The 20,685-nt window shown below is 42.3% G+C and overlaps 1 long non-coding RNA gene across 1 annotated transcript; it reads left to right on the top strand.

Annotated features, from left to right (window-relative positions):
* The first annotated feature begins 3,619 nt into the window (after positions 1 to 3,619).
* On the top strand, positions 3,620 to 13,330 carry LOC115029252. The gene is made up of 3 exons (XR_003834830.1): positions 3,620 to 3,736; positions 9,624 to 9,698; positions 13,270 to 13,330. It is a non-coding gene; the product is annotated as an uncharacterized LOC115029252 (long non-coding RNA).
* Positions 13,331 to 20,685: the final 7,355 nt, after the last annotated feature.

The following is a 20,685-nucleotide window of genomic DNA, read 5'->3' as shown; positions in this document are numbered from 1 at the left end:
GAGAGAGAGAGAGAGAGAGAGAGAGAGAGAGAGAGAGAGAGAGAGAGAGAGAGAGAGAGAGAGAGAGAGAGAGAGATGCCAAACATCTTTGAGGACCCCAGTTTACCTTTTGGAGATAAGTGAACTCAGAGAACACAGTGAACAGAAAATAGGGTTCCAGAGAGCCCAGGGTGAATGGAAAGAGGAGTAGAACTTCTGGTAAGGGCAACAGTGTAGAAAGAAGTGTCCAGAGCCCTGGGAATAGGGTAGAACACACTAAAAAAGAGGGGCCATTAGAATCTAGGCAGTAGGGCAAACTCCAGAGAGACCCAGTGAACCCAGCCACAATAGTGCAAAGCAGAACCTCAATGGTGTTGGGTTGGTAAAAGAAAAGGAACATGAGGGTTAGTGGGTGGTGGGACAGAGCTGTAGGTGGTTAGGACCTGAGCTGCTCTGACAGCCTGGAGCATAACAGAAGAGTTAATGACAGGACGGGTACTGGGGGAGGGAGTGTCTGTAAGATCTGAGTTTTCTTTTAGTAGGTGTTGTGGGGAAAGTATGACAGTACAGATAGATTTTTAATAGGGTTGTTATAGATCTCTTTAAAGTTAATCCCATTGGTTTTGTGCTTTGGTTGCAGTAGGACCACTGGGGTCCATTGTTTTTATAGTCTGATAGTCAGGTTGAAAGATACAATTATCTCTTTAGAATATCTTCATTTCTGCCTGGCTTATTGCAAACTTAGTTGTTCATTTTTGCTTTCATTTTTTAAAGACAGGGTCTCACTGTGTAGCCCTGGTTTGCTTCAAACACAAAGATTTAACTGCTTTTCCTCTAAAATGATTAAAATTATAATCATTTTAAGTATACTGAAAAAGAGAATTGTATATGTAGTTAAAAATAAACCACTCTAGGGGCTGATGAGATGGCTCAGCGGGTAAGCTCATTGACTGCTCTTCTGAAGGTCCAGAGTTCATATCCCAGCAACCTCATGGTGGCTTACAACCACCCATAATGAGATCTGACGCCTTTTTCTGGTGCATCTGAAGTCAGCTACAGTGCATTTATTTAAAATAATAAATAAATCTTTAAAAAATAAACCATTCTAAAATGATTCTATCTATCTATCTATCTATCTATCTATCTATCTATCTATCTATCTATCTATCTATCTATCTATCTATCTATCTATCTAATTTTCATACATAGGCACACATTTTATTTTTCCCCCCTTTTTATTGGATATTTTCTTTATTTACATCTCAAATGTTTTCCCCTTCCCAAGTCTCTCCTTTGGAATCCCTCGTATCCCATGCCCCCTCCCCCTGCCTCTATGAGGGTGCTCCCCCAACCATCCACCCACTCCCATCTTCCTGCCCTGGCATTCCCCTATGCTGGGTCATTGAACACCCTCAGGTTCAAGGGCCTCTCCTCTCACTGGTGTCCACCAAGGCCATCATCTGCTACATATGTGGCCAGTGCCATGGGTCCCTCCATGTGTACTATTTGGTTGGTGGTTCAGTCCCCAGGAGCTCTGGAAGGTCTGGCCTGTTGACACTATTGCTTCCCCCATAGGGCTGCAAACCCCCTCAGTTCCTTCAGTCCCTTCTTCAACTCCTGCATTGGGGATCAGTGCTCAGTTCAATGGTTGGCCTCCAGCATTCACCTTTGTATTTGTCAGGCATTGGCAGAGCCTCTCAGGACACATAGCCATATCAGGCTTCCATCAGCAAGTACTTCCAGCATTCACAATAGCATCTGGATTTGGTGGCTGTATATGGGATGTATCCCCAGGTGGGGAAGTCTCTGGATGGCTTTTCCTTTGGTCTCTGCTCCACACTTTGTCTCTGTATTTCCTCCTGTGAATATTTTGTTCACCCTTCTAAGAAGCAATGAGGCATCCACATTTGGGTCTTCCTTCTTCTTAAGCTTCATATGGTCTGTGAATTGAATCTTGAATATTCTGAACATTTGGGCTAATATCTACTTATCAATGAATGCATACCATGTGTGTTCTTTTGTGACTGAGTTACCTCATTCAGGATGATATTTTCAAGTTCCATCTGTTTGCCTAAGAGTTTCATGAAGTAATTGTTTTTAATAGCTGAGTAGTACTCAATTGTATAAATGTACCACATTTTCTGTATCCATTTTCTGTTGAGGGACATCTGGGTTGATTCCAGCTTCTGGCTATTATAAATAAGGCTGCTATGAACATAGTGGAGCATGTGCCCTATTACATGTTGGAGCATCTTTTGGGTATATGCCTAGGAGAGATATATCTGGGTTCTCAGGTAGTTTTATGTCTAATTTTCTGAGGAACTGCCAGACTGATTTCCAGAGTGGTTATACCAGCTTGCAATGCTACCAACAATGGAGGAGTTTTCCTCTTTCCTCACATCCTCACTAGCTCACCTGAGTTTTGGATCTTATCTATCTATCTATCTATCTATCTATCTATCTATCTATCTATCTATCTATCTACATATCTATCCATCTCCTTTTCATACACAGGCACACATTTTAAAATCAAGTATATAGTATTCTATAATTTTGAGGATGGTCACAAGTATTATGACACATAAGGATAATATACATACATGTAACATTCATAAATATGGATGTCAACAGCTGTAGCCTATAAACAAAAATAACAATATGTTAAATCAACATAATCACATTTAATCATTGAGGAGCTAAGGGTAGTATGAGATATATCTGGGCAGATGGTGGGAAGAATTTCCCTGTTGAAAAGGAGGTGTGTATGAGTTTGGTGAGTTTAACTCACACAGGAAAGAGAAGAGAGTGTTACAAGTCCTTGGAATAGGAATTACAGACAGTTGTGAGCTGCCATTTGGGTGCTGGAACTGGACTTTGTTCCTATGGGAGAGCAACTTAAATACTAAACCACTAAGCCATCTCTTTGCCTCTAAAATATACTTTTGTTTTGTTTTTTTGAGACAGTGTTTTTCTGTGTAGCCTTGACAGTCCTAAAACTCATGCTGTAGAACAGGCTGGCCTGTAATTCAGAGATCTACCTGCTTCTGCCTTTCAAGTGCTGGGATTGAAGGCAAGGTGGTTATTCCCAATGTATTGCATTTGGATCCTGAATGTGCTGGTTTTGGGGTATAATTTTCTCACTGTGTCTCCAGCTTCATCTTGGAGGGAAGAGAGTGACTTAGGATATCTGGAGGATCAATTCTTATAATCATGTCCCTTGAAAAGTAGTGTACTCTTTCACCTGACCCAGGAACATGGTGTAGTTGAGTCTAGGGATTTCTATCTTCAGTACCAGTGTCATCTATCAAATATTAAGTATGCTTCCATCAGAAAGTGTGGAGAGCCGTGCTGTGAGCAATCACCATTATAAGATGGCGCTGGCTTCCCTGTGCCTAACTAGTAAACAAGCCTTGTGCGCAAATGCAAGAGTGAATTCATGCCCAGTCACTGCCCATCTTGGGGCGTAGTAATGAGGTGATGAGCGAGCAACAAATCAGGCGCTGACATGCCAAATCAGGTGCTGACATGCCATGCTGAGGGCTATATAAGCAGCACCCTTTTCCAGTTTCTGGGTCTTCCCTCCTGAAGAAGCAATAAAGCTTGCTGCAGAAGAATCCGGTTGTTCAAGTGTGTTCTTGCTGGCAAGAATGATAGCTCGGGACAAGTGGCACCAAGAAACCCGGGAACTTCATACCATCACCCGCGCCTCCGTTCACGGGGCGGGTTCAGAACTGCGGGACACGTAAGGCTCTGTAAGGTATGTTCGGTCTTGAAATTTCTGCAGTGTTAAAGGCCTTTTTGTATGTTTTCACGGGGCTAGTTCTTTTTCTTTTGATTACGTACTGCTTCCACCTCTGGAACTGCTGACTGGTTCTCAGTCACAGTCAGGCACGGTTAGATAAAAGGGCGTGCAGTATGGGAACTTCCCACTCCGTGGTGACCGCCTTATGGTCAGTCTTGAGGCAGTGTGGCCTAAAAATCGCCACTAAGACTATAGAGGGTTTTGTTAAAGAGATAGATCGCATAGCGCTGTGGTATGCATGCTCAGGGTCATTAACTATCGCCTCTTGGGAGAAACTGAAAGGATATCTAGTTAGGGAACAGCAGAACGGCAAACTTAAAGCAGGGACCAAGCCATTGTGGAAACTGGTAAGATCGTGCTTAACAGGTGAGGATTGTCAGCAAATGGTTGAGGCGGGGCAGAGGGTACTGGAGGAGGTTCAAGACAGTCTATCAGAGACAGAGCGGGGAGAGAGGTTAAGACTTGAGAGGAAACAAGGTGCACCAAAGAATAAAGGCCTTTCCACGGGCCTTGAGCCCGAAGAAAAGGGAAATAAGGGACAGAATGCCCTGGGAGAGCTTAGAAAAAGGGATGGAAAGGGAGAGAAGAAGAGAGATCGAGCTGGGGAGGCACATAAGGGAAGGAGCCTTTATCTGCCATTAGATGAGTTCAAGGCACTAGCTGTTAGCAGCTCAGAATTGGATGAGGAGCTTGGCCCCTCTGAGAAAACAGACTTAGAGGAAGAAGCGGCTTGCTATGAGGGAGAAAGATACTAGCCAGATGAAGGATGAGCTAATCAGTCACAGAATAAGTCAAAAGCAGCTAGAGACAACTGTCAGTTTGCTGCGTGGTCTCTGGGCCCTCGACCTCTGGGTCCTAGTGCACCTCCGCCCTATGTGCAGAGGTATCATTCAGACTCATTCATTCCAAAAGAGGAACAGAGAAAAGTGCAGCAAGCATTTCCAGTCTTTGAAGGCGCTGATGGCGGACGCGTTCACGCCCCAGTGGAGTATATACAGATTAAAGAGCTTGCTGAGTCAGTCCATAACTATGTAGTCAATGCCAATTTTACTATAGTGCAAGTCGAAAGGCTTGCAACTCTGGCAATGACCCCCGGTGATTGGATGACTGTAGTGAAAACTGCAGCTCCTAACATTGGAATGTATCTAGAATGGAAAGCTTTGTGGCAAGACTCCTGCCAAGCACAGGCAAGGGCCAATGCCTCCGTTGAAGGGGACCAAAGAACTTGGACTTTTGAGTTGCTTACAGGTCAGGGACAACATGCTACTAACCAGACAAATTACCATTGGGGAGCGTACGCCCAGATCTCAGCTGCTGCCATTAAGGCATGGAAGGTACTCTCTAGGAAGGGAGAGGCAAGTGGACATTTGACAAAGATTACTTAGGGTGCCCAGGAGTCGTTCTCAGACTTTGTGGCTAGAATGACAGAAGTGGCAGGAAGAATCTTTGGAGACCCAGAGGCAGCTATGCCATTAATTGAACATTGGTCTATGAACAGGCTACGCAGGAATGCAGGGCAGCTATTACACCTAGAAAGAGCAAGGGATTGCAGGACTGGTTAAAGGTTTGCCGTGAGCTTGGAGGGCCACTCACTAATGCCGGTTTAGCAGCTGCCATTCTACAAGGGCAAAAATGCCCTGACATGGCTGAGCTCAAACTCTGCTATAATTGTGGCAAACTGGGACACTTAAAAAAGGACTGTAGAGCACTTGTCAAAAGGAGAGCGTCAGGACTGTGTACGAAGTGTGGGAAAGGATATCATTGGGCCAGAGATTGTCGCTCAGTCAAGGACATTCGAGGCAGGCCCCTGCAGCCAGAATTTCCTCAAGCAATAGATAATGAGGCCATTCCAAAAAAAACAGTACAGGGCCCCAGGTCTCAGGGCCCCAAAACATATGGGACCCTGACAGGCAAAAGGTGGACCCCACAGTCCGCAGGGCAACAGAAGGATCAGCTGGGTTGGACCTCCATGCCACCACCCGATTCATGCTAATGCCCCAAATGGGGGTGCGGCCCATTCCCACTGACTACAAAGGGCCTCTGCCATCCGGAAGTGTCGGCCTAATACTGGGCTGGGCCTCCCTTACCTTACAAGGCCTTATTATTCACCCTGGAGTCGTAAATCAAGATTATGAAGGGGAACTTCAAGTTCTCTGTTCCTGTCCTCAGGGTGTCTTTTCTATTTCACAAGGGGATAGAATAGCTCACAAGGGGATAGAATAACTTTGCCAAGCCTACATGGCTGTTTTCCTTCCTCTGGTGTCCCTCGAGCTGCCAGAGGGATTGGTTCTACTGGAAATGATTCTGCTTATTTAATAATGCCTCTTGACTCCACGCCATCCTTAGAATTAGTTATAGAAGGGAAACAATTTAAAGGGATTTTAGACACAGGAACAGATAAAAATATCATCTCTTCCCACTGGTGGCCAAAAGCTTGGCCTGTTACTCAGTCATCACATTCTTTGCAAGGGTTAGGTTATCAGTCCTGCCCCACTATTAGCTCCCGTTCTTTGAGCTGTCAAGCGCCTGAAGGTCAAATGGGACGATTCACTCCCTATGTTTTACCACTCCCAGTAAATCTCTGGGGGAGAGACATTTTACAGGCACTAGGAATGACCTTGACTAATGAATACTCGCCACAAGCTGTTCAAATGATGAAGAAAATGGGCTATAAAGAAGGAAGGGGATTAGGGAAAGGAGAGCAGGGTAGACTTGAACCTATCCCTCAAGAAGGTAATAATGGGAGACAAGGTTTGGGTTTTTCCTAGGGGCCGTAAAGGGCTCCATGCCCATACCATGCCTTACAGAGGAAGCTGTGTGGTTTCCTCAATGGCCTCTCTCCTCTGAAAAATTAGAAGCAGCCACAGCGGATGGACATAATTACACAGACCTAGTCCAGCCTCATTTTAATAAAACAAAAAGGGGGAGATGTGGAGAGCTGTGCCGTGAGCAATTGCCATTATAAGATGGCGCTGGCTTCCACTGTGTAACTAGTAAACAAGCCTTGTGCGCAAGTGCAAGAGTGAATTCACGCACAGTCACTGCCCATCTCGATCGGGGTGTAGTAATGAGCCAGCAACAAATCAGGCGCTGACACGCCAAAACAGGTGCTGACATGCCACGCTGAGGGCTATATAAGCAGCACCATTTTCCGGGTTCTGGGTCTTCCTTCCTGAAGAAGCAATAAAGCTTGCTGCAGAAGAATCCGGTTGTCCGAGTGTCATCTTGCCAGCGAGAACGATAGCTCGGGACAAGAAAGCACAAACAAGAACTAAAACAAAAGCAAAGGAACATAGGTAAATTTTAAGCCTGCCTTAGCAAGATGGAAAAGCCAAGTGACAAGCCACTCCCCAACAGGGCAAGATGGATTCAGGTATGAGACCTTGAGAATTTGTTAGTGTTTAGGTGACAGATGTGTTCTCCCACCTCATTGTCCTTAGAAACTGGAGGAGTTCCCTGAACTTTGGGAGACTTCAACTCAGGAAAAGACAGAATTTGTGACTTCAGTTTTATGATAAAACTACAGTAGTAGGTACTCATCATGGCCTATGGCCTTACAAGCAGTAGTTTTGACAAGGATCACAGTAGGAAGGACGAGGACCATCCTGTGGAGTAGGCCTCAATTAAACAGTGGTTGGTTACATCTTAACATTCATATCACCATTGTGCCAATCTTGCTTGTTGGGTCAGTATTGTAGCACAGAGGGTTTAACACTGGATAATACCATTGATGGTTGTACTGGCTGCTTTCTTCATCAACTTGACACAGGCCAGGGTCATTTGGAAAGTAAGACCATCAACTGAGAAAATGCCTCTACCAGACAAGCCTGTGGGCAATTCTGTGGGACATTTTCTAAGTGATTGATGTGGCCCAGTCCATTGTGTAGGTGGCTACTCCTGTGTAGGGTGCTCTGGGGTTATATATGAAATCATGCATACAAGCCATGGGGACAAGCATTCATTGACCTCTTTTTCAGTTCCTGCCTTGAGTTTCTGCCTTAACTTCCCTTCATGGTGGACAATAAGCTGAAGTAAACTCTTTCCTCCTCAAATCCTTTTGGTCACAGAACAATAGAAATCAGAACACAGACAGATATTGGTACTTTTGTTATGACAGACCTGATCATGTGTTTTTGGGTAGCATTTAAACTTTGGGCTGGAAAAATCACTGAGTGCTCAGACCTTAGTGGGCTGTTCTGTGGGAGCTTGAAAGATAAGCACACTGAGAGCAATGTGGATTATGGAGGTCTGGCTTGTGAAGTTTTTGAGGGAAGCAAAGATTCTACTGGGGCTGTTCATGTGGTGTTTGTGTTAGAATCCATGGTGTCTGGTCAGCTAGAGCTGAAGAGTTAACTGTGATTTAGAAGAGTCCAGCTTCATTAAAGTAAAATCTTTAATGGTTTTTGCTTGTTAGTGGGAGCTGAGAAATTAGCACTGATAAAGAAGAGGTCTGTATCTGGTACACACCTTTAAATACCAGCACTTGGGAGCCAGAGGCAGGTGGAGCTCTAAGTTCCAGGCTAGCCTGGTCTACAAAGCAAGTTCCAGGTTGGCCAGGGCTACCCAGATAGGATGTGTGCATGTGTGTGGGGGGAATCAAATCAACCAACTAACAAAACAAAACAGAATAAACAAATGAAAAAAAGAGGCAAGTATCCTTGAGGAAAATCTTCCTTCTGGGAATTGTTCCCTCAGGGTCAGTATGTGGTCCAGAGGCAGCCAAGGCCTCCTACTGGCAGCTGAATTTGTTAATGTGTAAGAATCTCCCAGATGGTGCTGGCTTAAAGGTATGAAACAATCATGAAGGGCTCCTAAGGCATGACAGTATGAAAGGCATGGAGAGGCTGTGGATGAAGGTGGAGCCTCAGTAGCAGTGAAAATCCCAGAATTGAAGAGATCATGGAGAGAAGAAGCTGAGGCTTGACACCATGTACCAGGGCCAGAGTCTCTGCAGAGAGCCTAGGAGAGGCTACTGATGAAGTACAACCCAGATGAAGTATACCCCAGAATTTTGAAGATGCCAGGACTATGGGTCAACCACCAAGGACAGCAGTAAATGTGGAGTGAAGCTGGCCTGGGTCTGAGGGACAAGCTGCATGTGCTTTGGATGGCAGAGCTAGAGAAGTGGAGCTAGTTGACAAGGCTATTTGGAGCCCAGAGGATCATGAGTCCAATCTTGTTAATAATACACAAACCTAGAACTTTAAAGCTATTTTCCACTTCATAGAAATAACACTCAGCATTTGCCTTTTTGGGCTGGGACTATCTCACTTCATATAGATCTCTCTGATTTCCTTCTAAAAATATTTCTTTTAATTTAAAAATTTAGGCGTGTGTGTGTATATGCTTGTGTACACACATGTACTTAGAGGCCAGAGGTGTTGGACATCCCTGGAATTGGAGTTATTTCTGGTGTTGTGAACCCTACATCATATATGCAGGGCACTGAACTCAGAGCCTCTTTAAGTGCAGTATAAAAATAGTAATAAAAATAATGTAGTACTGGCACCAAAAGTGATTTGTAGACTAGTGGATCAAAAACAGACCATCCAAACATTAGTATACGTAACTACACCATCTGATAGTTGGTTGACAAAGAAACTGTGGTGGTTTGATTGAAAATGGCTCCCATAGGATCATAAGGAGGGACACTATTAGGAGGTGTGGCCTTATTGGAGGAAGTGAGTCACAGGGGGTGGGCTTTGAAATTTCCAATATGAAAGCCATGGTCAGTCTCTCTGTCTTTCTTTGTCTCTCTCTGTCTCTGTCTCTCCCTCTCTCCCCTTGCAACCCCTCTCTTACTCTCTCTCCCTGTTGCCTGCTGATCTGGATGAACTCCCAGCCACTTCTTGAGCACCATGTCTGCCTTCATGTTGTCATGCTCCTCACTGTGCAGACAATGGACTAAACTGAACCGGTAAGCCAGCCCCACTTAAATGGCTTCCTTTAAAAGAGTTGTCGAAGTCATGGTGTCTCTTCACAGCAATAGAACATTGACTAAGACAGAAGTAAAAAACATGTCCTGGAGAAGAGGCAATATCTTCAAAAAATGGTGCAAGGAAACTGGATATCTACATGTATAGGAATGAAACCAGATTAATGCTTATTACCTTGCATAAAAACTAACTTCAAATGGATCATAGATCTAAACCTGAAACTCTGAAATGGCTAGAAGAAAACATAGGCAGTACCCTACATGTCATAGGTATATGAAAGGAAGTAATGCTTCATTTTTCAGGAACTGAGGCCAACATTTGGTAAGTAAGACCTCATAAAACTAAAAAGCTTCTGTATAGCTAAGGAAATGAATAATTTAGTGAAGAGGAAACCCACAGAATGGGAGAGAATCTTTGCCAGCTAGTCTATGACAGAGGATTAATATCCAAAATATATAATTAACACAAAAAATAAGAAATAAATGACCCAATTAAGATGGGTTATGAATCTGAAAAGAATGTTCTCAAAAGAAAGAAAAATGTCTAAGAAATATCTAAAAATTGTTCATCATTCTTAGCAAATCAAAACAATTTTGAGATTCTATCTTACCCCAGTCACAATGGCAAAGGTCAACAAAACAACCATCCACAAATGCTGGTGAGGATGTGGGAGAGAGAAACCTTCATTTGCACAATAAATATCGACACTTCTCAAACATCTAGAAATAAATCTATTGTATTACCCAGCTATTCCACTCCTTGCCAGATGCTGAAAGGACTCCATACCCTACTCCACAGAGACCTGACTAGCTGCTCTTTTCACAGTAGCCAGGAAGTAAAACAACATAAACGGCATTCAACTGAAAAAATGGATAATGAAAATGTATGAACATATTCACAATGAAACACTATTCAGCTGCAAAGAAAAATGAAATCATGAAATTTCCAAGTAAATGGATAGAATAGAAAATATTATACTGAGTGAGGTACCCCAAACCCAGAAATACTAACACTGTATATTCTTTCTCATCTGTGCTTCCTATTTCCAAATCCTCAGATGTTAATGTGTAACTTTGAGTAACCACAGAAATCCATACAGTAAATAGGGACTGTGGTCTGGGCAGGGGCATTAGCAAAGGTAAGAGCAGGAGAGAGGTGGTATGAATAAAGAAATGGAAAAGGGGGGCTTTAATTGGGAATGGGGGACAGGTCAATATATGAGAGGAAAGATATAGGAAAACATAACACTAAGATGTTTTTAAAAAGCCACAGGAATCACATAATTTTTATATTTACCTAAAATTACATATAACCACACACACACACACACACACACACACACACACACACGTGCACACACACACGTATATGTAGAGCCATAACTGATATATCTACAATACAACCCCTACACCCAAGGCTCAGGATACACTGCAAAAGAGAAGGCAGAAAGATATTTGGAGCCAGAGATATGACATGATAGAGAAGCCATACCCATGAAATCTGAAAATATGGCTGCTTAAACAGGATCTGCATAATTTTAAGACCTGTTGACATGCCAATGTAGATGGGAGAACAATCACAAGGCCCTATCCCTAGAAGAAGAACTACAGGCAAGTAAAGACAACTAAGATGGGGAGAATATCTTCCTGAAAAATGAGCACCCTAAATAGTTATTTAATCACCAGTGACCTGCCTAAAAAATACACACATGGAACACTAAAACTCAATAAGTTGTGTTTATATATTTATCCACATAGTTATATGTGTAAAACCATAATTAGAGAATAAGAGGCCATGAATTTGAAATGGAGTGGTTAGGGAGACATTAGAGAGATTAAAGGGATGAGGAGAAAACAACAAAATTTTTAATAGTTATAGACAATACAATATAATTTAAATACATTGAAAACAACCCTGAGATTCCACCTCACACCAGTCAGAATAGCTAAGATCAAAAATTCAGGTGACAGCAGATGCTGGTGAGGATATGGAGAAAGAGGAACACTCCTCCATTGTTGNTGGGATTGCAAGCTTGTACAACCACTCTGGAAATCAGTCTGGCGGTTCCTCAGAAAATTGGACATAGTACTACNGGAGGATCCNNCAATANCTCTCCTGGGCATATATCCAGAAGATGTNCCAACCGGTAANAAGGACACATGCTCCACTATGTTCATAGCAGCCNTATTTATAATAGCCAGAAGCTGGAAAGAACTCAGATGCCCCTCAACAGAGGAATGGATACAGAAAATGTAGTACATTTACACAAAGGAGTACTACTCAGCTATTAAAAAGAATGAATTTATGAAATTCCTAGCCAAATGGATGGACCTGGAGGGCATCATCCTGAGTGAGGTAACACAATCACAAAGGAACTCACACAATAAGTAATCACTGATAAGTGGATATTAGCCCAGAAACTTAGGATACCCAAGATATAAGATACAATTTGCTAAAGCATGAATCTCAAGAAGAACAAAGACCAAAGTGTGGACACTTTGCCCCTTCTTAGAATTGGGAACAAAACACCCATTGAAGGAGTTACAGAGACAAAGTTTGGAGCTGTGACAAATGGATGGACCATCTAGAGACTGCCATATCCGGGGATCCATCCCATAATCAGCTTCCAAAGGCTGACACCGTTGCATACACTAGCAAGATTTTGCTAAAAGGACCCAGATATAGCTGTCTCTTGTGAGACTATGCCAGGGCCTACCCAACACAGAAGTGGATGCTCACGGTCAGCTATTGGATGAATCACAGGGCCCCCAATGGAGGCGCTAGAGAAAGTACCCAAGGAGCTAAAGGGATCTGCAACCCTATAGGTCGAACAACATTATGAACTAACTAGTACTCCAGAGCTCTTGACTCTAGCTGCATATGTATCAAAAGATGGCCTAGTCGGCCATCACTAGAAAGAGAGGCCCATTGGACTTGCAAACTTTATATGCCCCAGTACAGGGGAATGCCAGGGTCAAAAAGAGGGAGTGGGTGGGGGGGAGGGTATGGGGGACTTTTGGGATAGCATTGGAAATGTAAATGAGGAAAATACCTAATAAAAATATTAAAAAAATAAAATTATATTTTCACACAACAACAACAACAACAACATTAAACACCCCAAAACAAAATGACAAATGCTAGTGAGCATGCAAGGAAAGGTATATTCTTACTCAGTGCTGTTAGGAGTACAAACTAGTACACCATTACAGAAATCAGTGAGGGAGTTTTCATGTAGCCCTTTTGGGTGTTAATGTGCTTAGCTTGCACAATTAATTTTCTTGTCAAGATTTTATTCCTTAACTTGCTTGTTCACAACAATGTCAGCAGCATGTTGGTGACGGAGAGCCTAGTTTTTCCAGGGTAACATTAGTGCAGCATCCCTCAATGAACAGTACTTTTTCCCTTGATGACTAAATATATCACCCTTCCAAATAGATCTACACATTTAAACAGCACCACAGTTTTTTCCTCGAAAATGGTATTTTTATTGAATTTTTTTTGAATTTCACATTGTGTACCCCAATAACACATTCTTCTTATTATTCCCAGATCCACTGTCCTTGTGATTTTCCAGCCTAGAAGAAGAAGGAAGAAGAGGAGGAACAGGAGAAAAAGAGGAGGAGGGCAAAGAGGAGAAAGAGGAGAGAGGAAGAGGAGGAATGAGGAGAAAGAAGGAGGAAGAGGAAGAAGAGGAAGAAGAGAGAAGGAGGAGGAGCAGGAGCAGGAGCAGCAGCAGCAGCAGGAGGAGGAGGAGGAGGAGGAGGAGGAGGAGGGTAAGCAGAAGGAAAAGAAGAAATAAGATGACTAAAGAAAACCAAGTTCAATTTTTGTTGCCCATATACTCATTGGAGCACAGTGAAACTCCCAGTGGCCAGCCTATTAAAGAAAACTCCTTACCAACCACACATCCTATAGAGGACTAATATCCAATATATACAAAGAACTCAAGAAGTTAGACTCCAAAGAACCAAATAACCCTGTTTAAAAATGGGGTACAGAGCTAAACAAAGAATTCTCACCTGAGGAAATCTCCAATGGCCAAGAAGCAACCAGGTGGTCATGATGCATGTCTTTAATCCCAGCACTTGGGAGGCAGAGGCAGGTGGATTTCTGAGTTCGAGGCCAGCCTGGTCTACAAAGTGAGCTCCAGGACAGCCAGGGCTACACAGAGAAACCCTGTCTCGAAAACCAAAACCAAAACCAAAACAAAAACAAAAAAGAAATGTTCAACATTTTTAGTTATCAGGGAAATGCAAATCAAAACAACCCCGAGATTCTACCTCACACTAGTCAGAATGGCTAAGATCAAAAACTCAGGCGACAGCAGATCCTGGTGAGAATGTGGAGAAAGAGGTACACTCCTCCATTGATGGTGGGATTGCAAACTGGTACAACCACTCTGGAAATCAGTCTGGCAGTTCCTTAGAAAATGGAACACAATACTACCTGAGGACCCAGCTCTATCACTCCTGGGCATATACCAAGAAGATGCTCCAACATGTAATAAAGACACATGCTGCACTATGATCATAGCAGCTATATTTATAATAGCCAGAAGCTGGAAAGAACCCATATTTCCCTCAACAGAGAAATGAATACAGAAAATGTGATACATTTACACAATGAAGTACTACTCAGCTATTAAAAAATGAATTTATGAAAATCTTAGGCAAATGGATGGAACTAGAAAATATCCTGAGTGAGGTAACCCAATCACAAAAGAACACACATAGTATGCACTCACTGAGAAGTGTATATTGGCCCAGAAACTTGGAACACCCAACATACAATTCACACACCACATGTAGCTCAAGAAGAAGAAAGACGAAAGGGTGGATACTTCGGTCCTTCTTAGAAGGGTGAACAAAATACCCATGGGAGGAGATACAGAGACAAAGTGTGGAGCAGGAACTGACAGAAAGGCCATGCAGAGACTGCCCTACCTGGGGATCCATCCCACATGGCAACAAGTGCTTGCTGCAACAGGAGCCTGATATAGCTGTCTCCTGAGAGGCTCTGCCAGTGCCTGACAAAAGGAGGTGGATGTTCTCAGTCAACAATTGGACTGAGCACAGGGTCCCCAATGGAAGAGCTAGAGCAAGCACCCAAGGAGCTGATGGGGTTTGTAGCCCCACAGGATGAACAACATGAACCAAGCAGTACCCCCAGAGCTTCCAGGAACTAAACCACCAACCAAAGAGTACACATGGAGGGACCCATAACTCCAGCCGCATATGTAGCAGAGGATGGCCTTGTTGGTCATCAGTGGGAAAAGAGGCGCTTGTCTGTGAGGGCTCCATGCCCCAGTGCAGGGGGAAAGCTAGGATCAGGAAGCAGTAGTGGGTGGGTTGGTGAGCAGGGTGCGGGGGGGGGGGGACGGGGAGGGGATGGGGTCTTCAGCATTCTTATTACAATGTTTAACAGTTCTCTTTGATGGCTTTCTGTCTAGACTGTTACTTTCTTTAGAGTCCAGGGTTGGTAGGGGTAAGGATTGTCACAGAAGACTTCTATGTCCCAATTTCTCACTGTGAGTCCGTAGTCATTCATACTACTGCAAATGTAGTCCCTTGCTCTTTACAGAGAGCAGAAGTACAGATCATGGACATGCACATGGTTTCTGGTGACAGCACAAACAGGCATCCACATGGACTCTAGCTTCAGCATGTGCCATGGATCTCAGCATGGTCTTTGGTCACAGTATGGAGTACAGACATCAATGTGATCCTCTGTTGCAACCTGAGCCATGGATACCATCTGTACTGGCTAGTTTTGTGTCAACTTGACACAGCTGGAGTTATCACAGAGAAAGGAGCTTCAGTTGAGGAGATGCCTCCATGAGATCCAACTATAAGGCATTTTCTCAATTAGTGATCAAGGGGGAAAGGCCCCTTGTGGGTGGGACCATCTCTGGGCTGGTAGTCTTGGGTTCTATAAGAGAGCAGGCTGAGCAAGCCAGGGGAGGCAAGCCAGTAAAGAACATCCCTCCATGGCTTCTGCATCAGCTCCTGCTTTCTGACCTGCTTGAGTTCCAGTCCTGACTTCCTTTGGTGATGAACAAATCATACCAAAACAATTTGGTATGGAAGAGTAAGCTGAATAAACCCTTTTCTCCCCAACTGCTTCTTGGTCATGATGTTTGTGCAGGAATAGAAACCCTGATTAAGACACCATCATAACCCTCAATGGCAGCACAGACTGTGGACATCCACATGGCTTGTAGTGGTAACATGGTCTGTGGACATCATCACAATCCTGGTGACAATGCTACATTTTCTTAACTATCAAGAAAATGTCTGCCAACTTTCTTTCCTTTTCCTTCTGTATTTTCCATTTTGGTAAATTCCTGGAAGATGGCAATTCTGGCTGAAAAGCCATGAGAACTTCTTGTTCATGTCCAACTGAAACTTAGTACCCTTTCCTTCATCTTCCCTACCTCTCTCCTTGTCTTATTACCTTGAAGCCTTTGGTAACTCTCCACATCTATGGCTCACCTTCATTAGATTCCATCTGTGAATGGAACTAAGCAGTACTTGTCTTTTTGTGCTTGGGCTGTGTCCCTCTAAGATAATGATTTTTGATCTCATTTTTGTTATTGGAACTGGAGCATTTAAAAATTATTTACCAGGGCTGGTGAGATGGCTCAGCNGTTAAGAGCACTGACTGTTCTTCCTAAGGTCCTGAGTTCAAATCCCATCAACCACATGGTGTCTCACAACCATCTGTAATGAGATCTGACGCCTTTTTCTGGAGTGTCTGAAGACAGCTACAGTGTACTTACATATAATGAATAAATAAATAATAATAAAAATTATTTACCGAGAGGGTCTCACTATCTAACCTCAAATGGTTTGAAGCTTACTATATAGCTCCAAGCCGACTTCAAACTCACAGAGCTCTTTCTGCCATTTGACGGCTGGGATTAAAGGCATGTACCACCTTGTCTGACTTAGACTTGATATTTTATGAGACCAAGAGACCGTAGCTTGGTGTTTCTCTGTGTTGATGTACTTCATCTTTACTAGAAGGGAAAGCTTTGCTCACCAACTACTACTTGTTTCTCTGCTACTCAGAGGGTGACACCTTAATGGGGTACAACTGGAAGTCTCCAAGAAATGTGTGCCATTTTTAGTAGCTCCTCCTTTTCCTTAACTCTAGACAATCTGCTAGAATTAATACATAAGAAAACAAATATACCAAATTCCATGTAAATCCCAAGAGTTGAAAAAAGAATGCACTTCAAATTCTCTTCAGGGGAAATGAGGAAGCCCCTGAGACCACCTGGAGAGGGAGAGGGGGTGGTTGTAGTAGTCCCTGAGAGGAAACATACTCTTAAGAGAAGGTCACATGTTAAACATCTCAGCAAGAATCCTAGGGAACAAGTCTCTGGAGTTTTCAGAAGTGAAGTGAGGTGAACACAAAGATGTATCCATTCCCTTTTGTAAGTTTTCCTCACAGAGCTCTTGAGGAGATGCCTGATGCTGAGATAAGGTGAGGCTCTCCTGTGCTCATTGCTTTCTCCAGTAGAGTTCTTATCCTTACATCTCAGACAGCTATCCTGCATCTAAGAGAAATAGATGAGTGGTCCAGATTATAACCAGATCAGGGTGATTATAGGGTACCTTTTACTTAATAAATCTAATTATTTGAGGATCCTCAGGAAAGAGTTAAAGGAGGTGAAAACAGCTTAGGGCGATTGTTCGAAATGTAGAACAAGCACACACTCTTAATTCCAACGTGCAAGATGTAAGAGCAGGCCAGTGTGAATTCACTGTGAATGCAAGGCCAGTATGCATAGCAAGTTCTGGGCCAGAAGAGGCTGTGTAGTGAGACCCCGTCTCAAAAGCAAGCAAGCAAGCATGCAAGCAAGCAAGCAAGCAAGCAAGCAAGCAAGCAAGCAAGCAAGCAAGCAAGCAACTAGAAAAAGCTCCAAAACTTTCAACTGTGAATTCAGGACAAATATTCATTAGGTGAAAAATTTTGAACTCTCCCTGAGTCACAGCTGTGAAATGAATAGTGAGTTCAGGCAGTTACACTTAAAAATATTTTATTATTGTGAATATNAAAGCATTATTCAGAAACAATCTCATTTCCTAGGAGCTGTCCAGTGGAATACTCCTTCTCAGGCTACCTGGAAAGACAATGTGTTGAGTGAGCATCCTGGGAAGAAGGAGTTTTAACCAAGCCATCACACTNGCACTGGTAGGTTTGGTAACTGGCTTACTTTCTTGTACTGAAACANAATGTATACAGAAGCTGATCCCTGGGAATTATTGATGAGAAATTGCTTTACAAATTCCAAATGCATGAGAAACAGCATGAGTGTTAGAATTTCACTCTGCTAACCTATACTTGAAAGTAAGTTCAGGAAACCTAGTCAGTGGGGTAGAAGCTAACCACTGAGTTGTCATTTATACCTTTTGGGAGAGGGAAAATCTGTTTCCACTAATAGAGGACATTGGATATTTAAACTATTCCACATCAGGCCTCATGTTCAGGAATAGTTGACCAACATATAATAGACTTTACAGTATTTTTGTGTGCTTTCATTTGGTTACAGTTTGGAGTTTTCTTTTTGAGTGTGGTTTTATTTCATTTTCTTGGTTTTGGGAGGTTTGTTTTGGTATTGGGTGGTTTTTGTTGTTGTTGTTTTTTTTTTTTTCAGAAAGAACTTCAAGTTGGGTGGATACAGATTCTGGGAGGATCTGGAAGGACTTGGGAGAGGGAAAGAATATGATCAAAATATATTTAAGTTTAAACTCTCTTTTAAATAAAAATATAATATAATAAAAAAGTAATTTCAGAACTTCTAGTAGATGGAATTATGAAATTGCTGAGCCAGTCTATTCCATTCTTATGAAAACTGATCATTCTTTTTTAGTTAAGCATTCTCTCTTTGACATTCCATTACCTATCTACATTTTCTCCAAAGGCTTCCAGAAAAAAATAATGTTGCTGTCAATAAATCCCTCATAGGGCACAGCAGTAGGAAGAATAAATTGAATTGTGCTGTCAGTGTATATGGGACTTGTCCTTGTCATTATTTACATTAAACAGGCATAATCTGATTCTCAGAACAGATATCAGGAAACTCAGATCTCATGACTCTAAAACATGTAAGCCCTTCATCTGTCATCTGTAGGTGAGAAAGAGATTGATTTATGTTTTTCAAATAAATATCTGCAATTCACTTATTGAGTTGCTTGAACAAATATGGTAAAACATGTCTTTTCAGTTCACTATTTATTTCCTTGAAAACCATATACAAGGGTAGAGAGGCTGCTCAGTGGTTAAGAGCAGTGGTGGTTCTTCTGGAGGTCCTGGTTGAATTCCAGCATCCATTTGCAGTTCACAATCATCTGTTTTAGGATACAATGCCCCCTTCTGGCCACAGGCACAAGGGGGGGCACAGACATACATGAAGGCAAAATGCTCATACACATAAAATTACATCATCATCATCATCATCATAATATAAAACAAGCGCAAACAAGAGACTTGAAGTAGTGTAGCCCGAATCTTTGTTCTTTGGAACCACAAATAATCCTTCCTTTGAAACTCTGTTGTTTGCGACCTTGCAAACTTCTTTTCCTTACATTTCTGGTGACCTCCAATACCTCAAATAAGAAATCTAAAATTGGCAAAAAGTCTCAATATATATGTAAACTATTGTTTTTTACTCTGTTTAAAAAGACATATTTTAATTATTTTTAAGCTTTTATGTATGTAGAGGCAGGTATATAAGCGCAGGTGCCTGTGGATGCCAGAGGCACCTGATACCTATGGAACTAAACTTGTGAGCTGCATAACCTGGGATCTGAGAACTGAACTCAGGTCCTCTGCAAGAGCAGCCTGTGCTCTTACCATTACATGCTTCTCAAGACCCCTCAAGATCTTTCATCAGATCATTAAATATTAACCTACGGTAAAACTATTATTGCTTAAATACACATAGTTGCACATATTATTTGTTCAGCTAATAAATACATTACTTTGGCCATTGATACCTAATTTACTGTCCAAATATTTGAAAATGGCCTCCCAGTTTCTCCAACAAAATTAATTCCACCAGATGAAATGTCGGGAGAAAAGTTTGCCTTTATAAATCTACCTTCATTTTCCTCCCCTTTAAAGTTCACCAAGATGTGACTGAAAAAAAACTCACTTCTCCTCTAGAAGTCCCAGGTTTGACCTTCTGATGGCTGTAGCCTATTAGGGACATGCACAAAACACATAGGAACATAAATATATACATAGTTAAGAATTAAAAAAAAACCTCAAAAAAAGAAAAAAACAGAAGAATCTAATTTTTTTTTCATTTCATCTAGGTGGGACTGTGAGTATTTTGCTTAATATATATGAAAAAGATAATTCTTTTTGGTATGCTAGCTAGACAGCTGGTAAGTTAAAGGAATGTTTTAGGAGATAGGGCAGTGACAGATTCAGAAGTAATAAAAGTAATGTTTATATCATGGAATAATGCATTGGGATGAAGGACTCTCTGTGTTTCAATAGTATTTTTATTATTCAGATGAGTTTCTTTGTATAGGCTCCTGGCATACAATTTGTTCTTTGTGAAGGAGGGCAGTGGAGGTTGGTCAGAGCTTCTGTGCATGTAATTTCCAGTTATATGACTTATGCTATGAATATCATATAAATGATATGCAAATAAGGGTAGTGCTGCANGNTCAAAGTTCAGTTCTTGTCAAAGACTCCAGCCACTGGGCACCAAGCTTCAGCTATATGGTGTCAAGTTTGCTCCTGTGTTCGACAGGTAACAGTTTGAGATTTCTGAACCAACTTTGTGAAAATACCATAATAGAGACTAGCTTGCTTTTCTGTTTGTTAAAGAGAGGGTAGCGTAGAAGCTGTAGTCATCAAGACTTTCTTCTGACCCCAGAGAACAGAGTTGGAAGTAGCTGGGTATGAAATGGCATCTGTAGAAGGTCAATGGTTTGTGAGAAAACA

This window comes from Mus caroli, chromosome 14, assembly GCF_900094665.2.
Source record: "Mus caroli chromosome 14, CAROLI_EIJ_v1.1, whole genome shotgun sequence".
Classification (NCBI taxonomy): Eukaryota; Metazoa; Chordata; class Mammalia; order Rodentia; family Muridae; genus Mus; species Mus caroli.
Note: the sequence above shows the minus strand (reverse complement) of the source record. Positions and strands in the feature narration are given on the sequence as shown.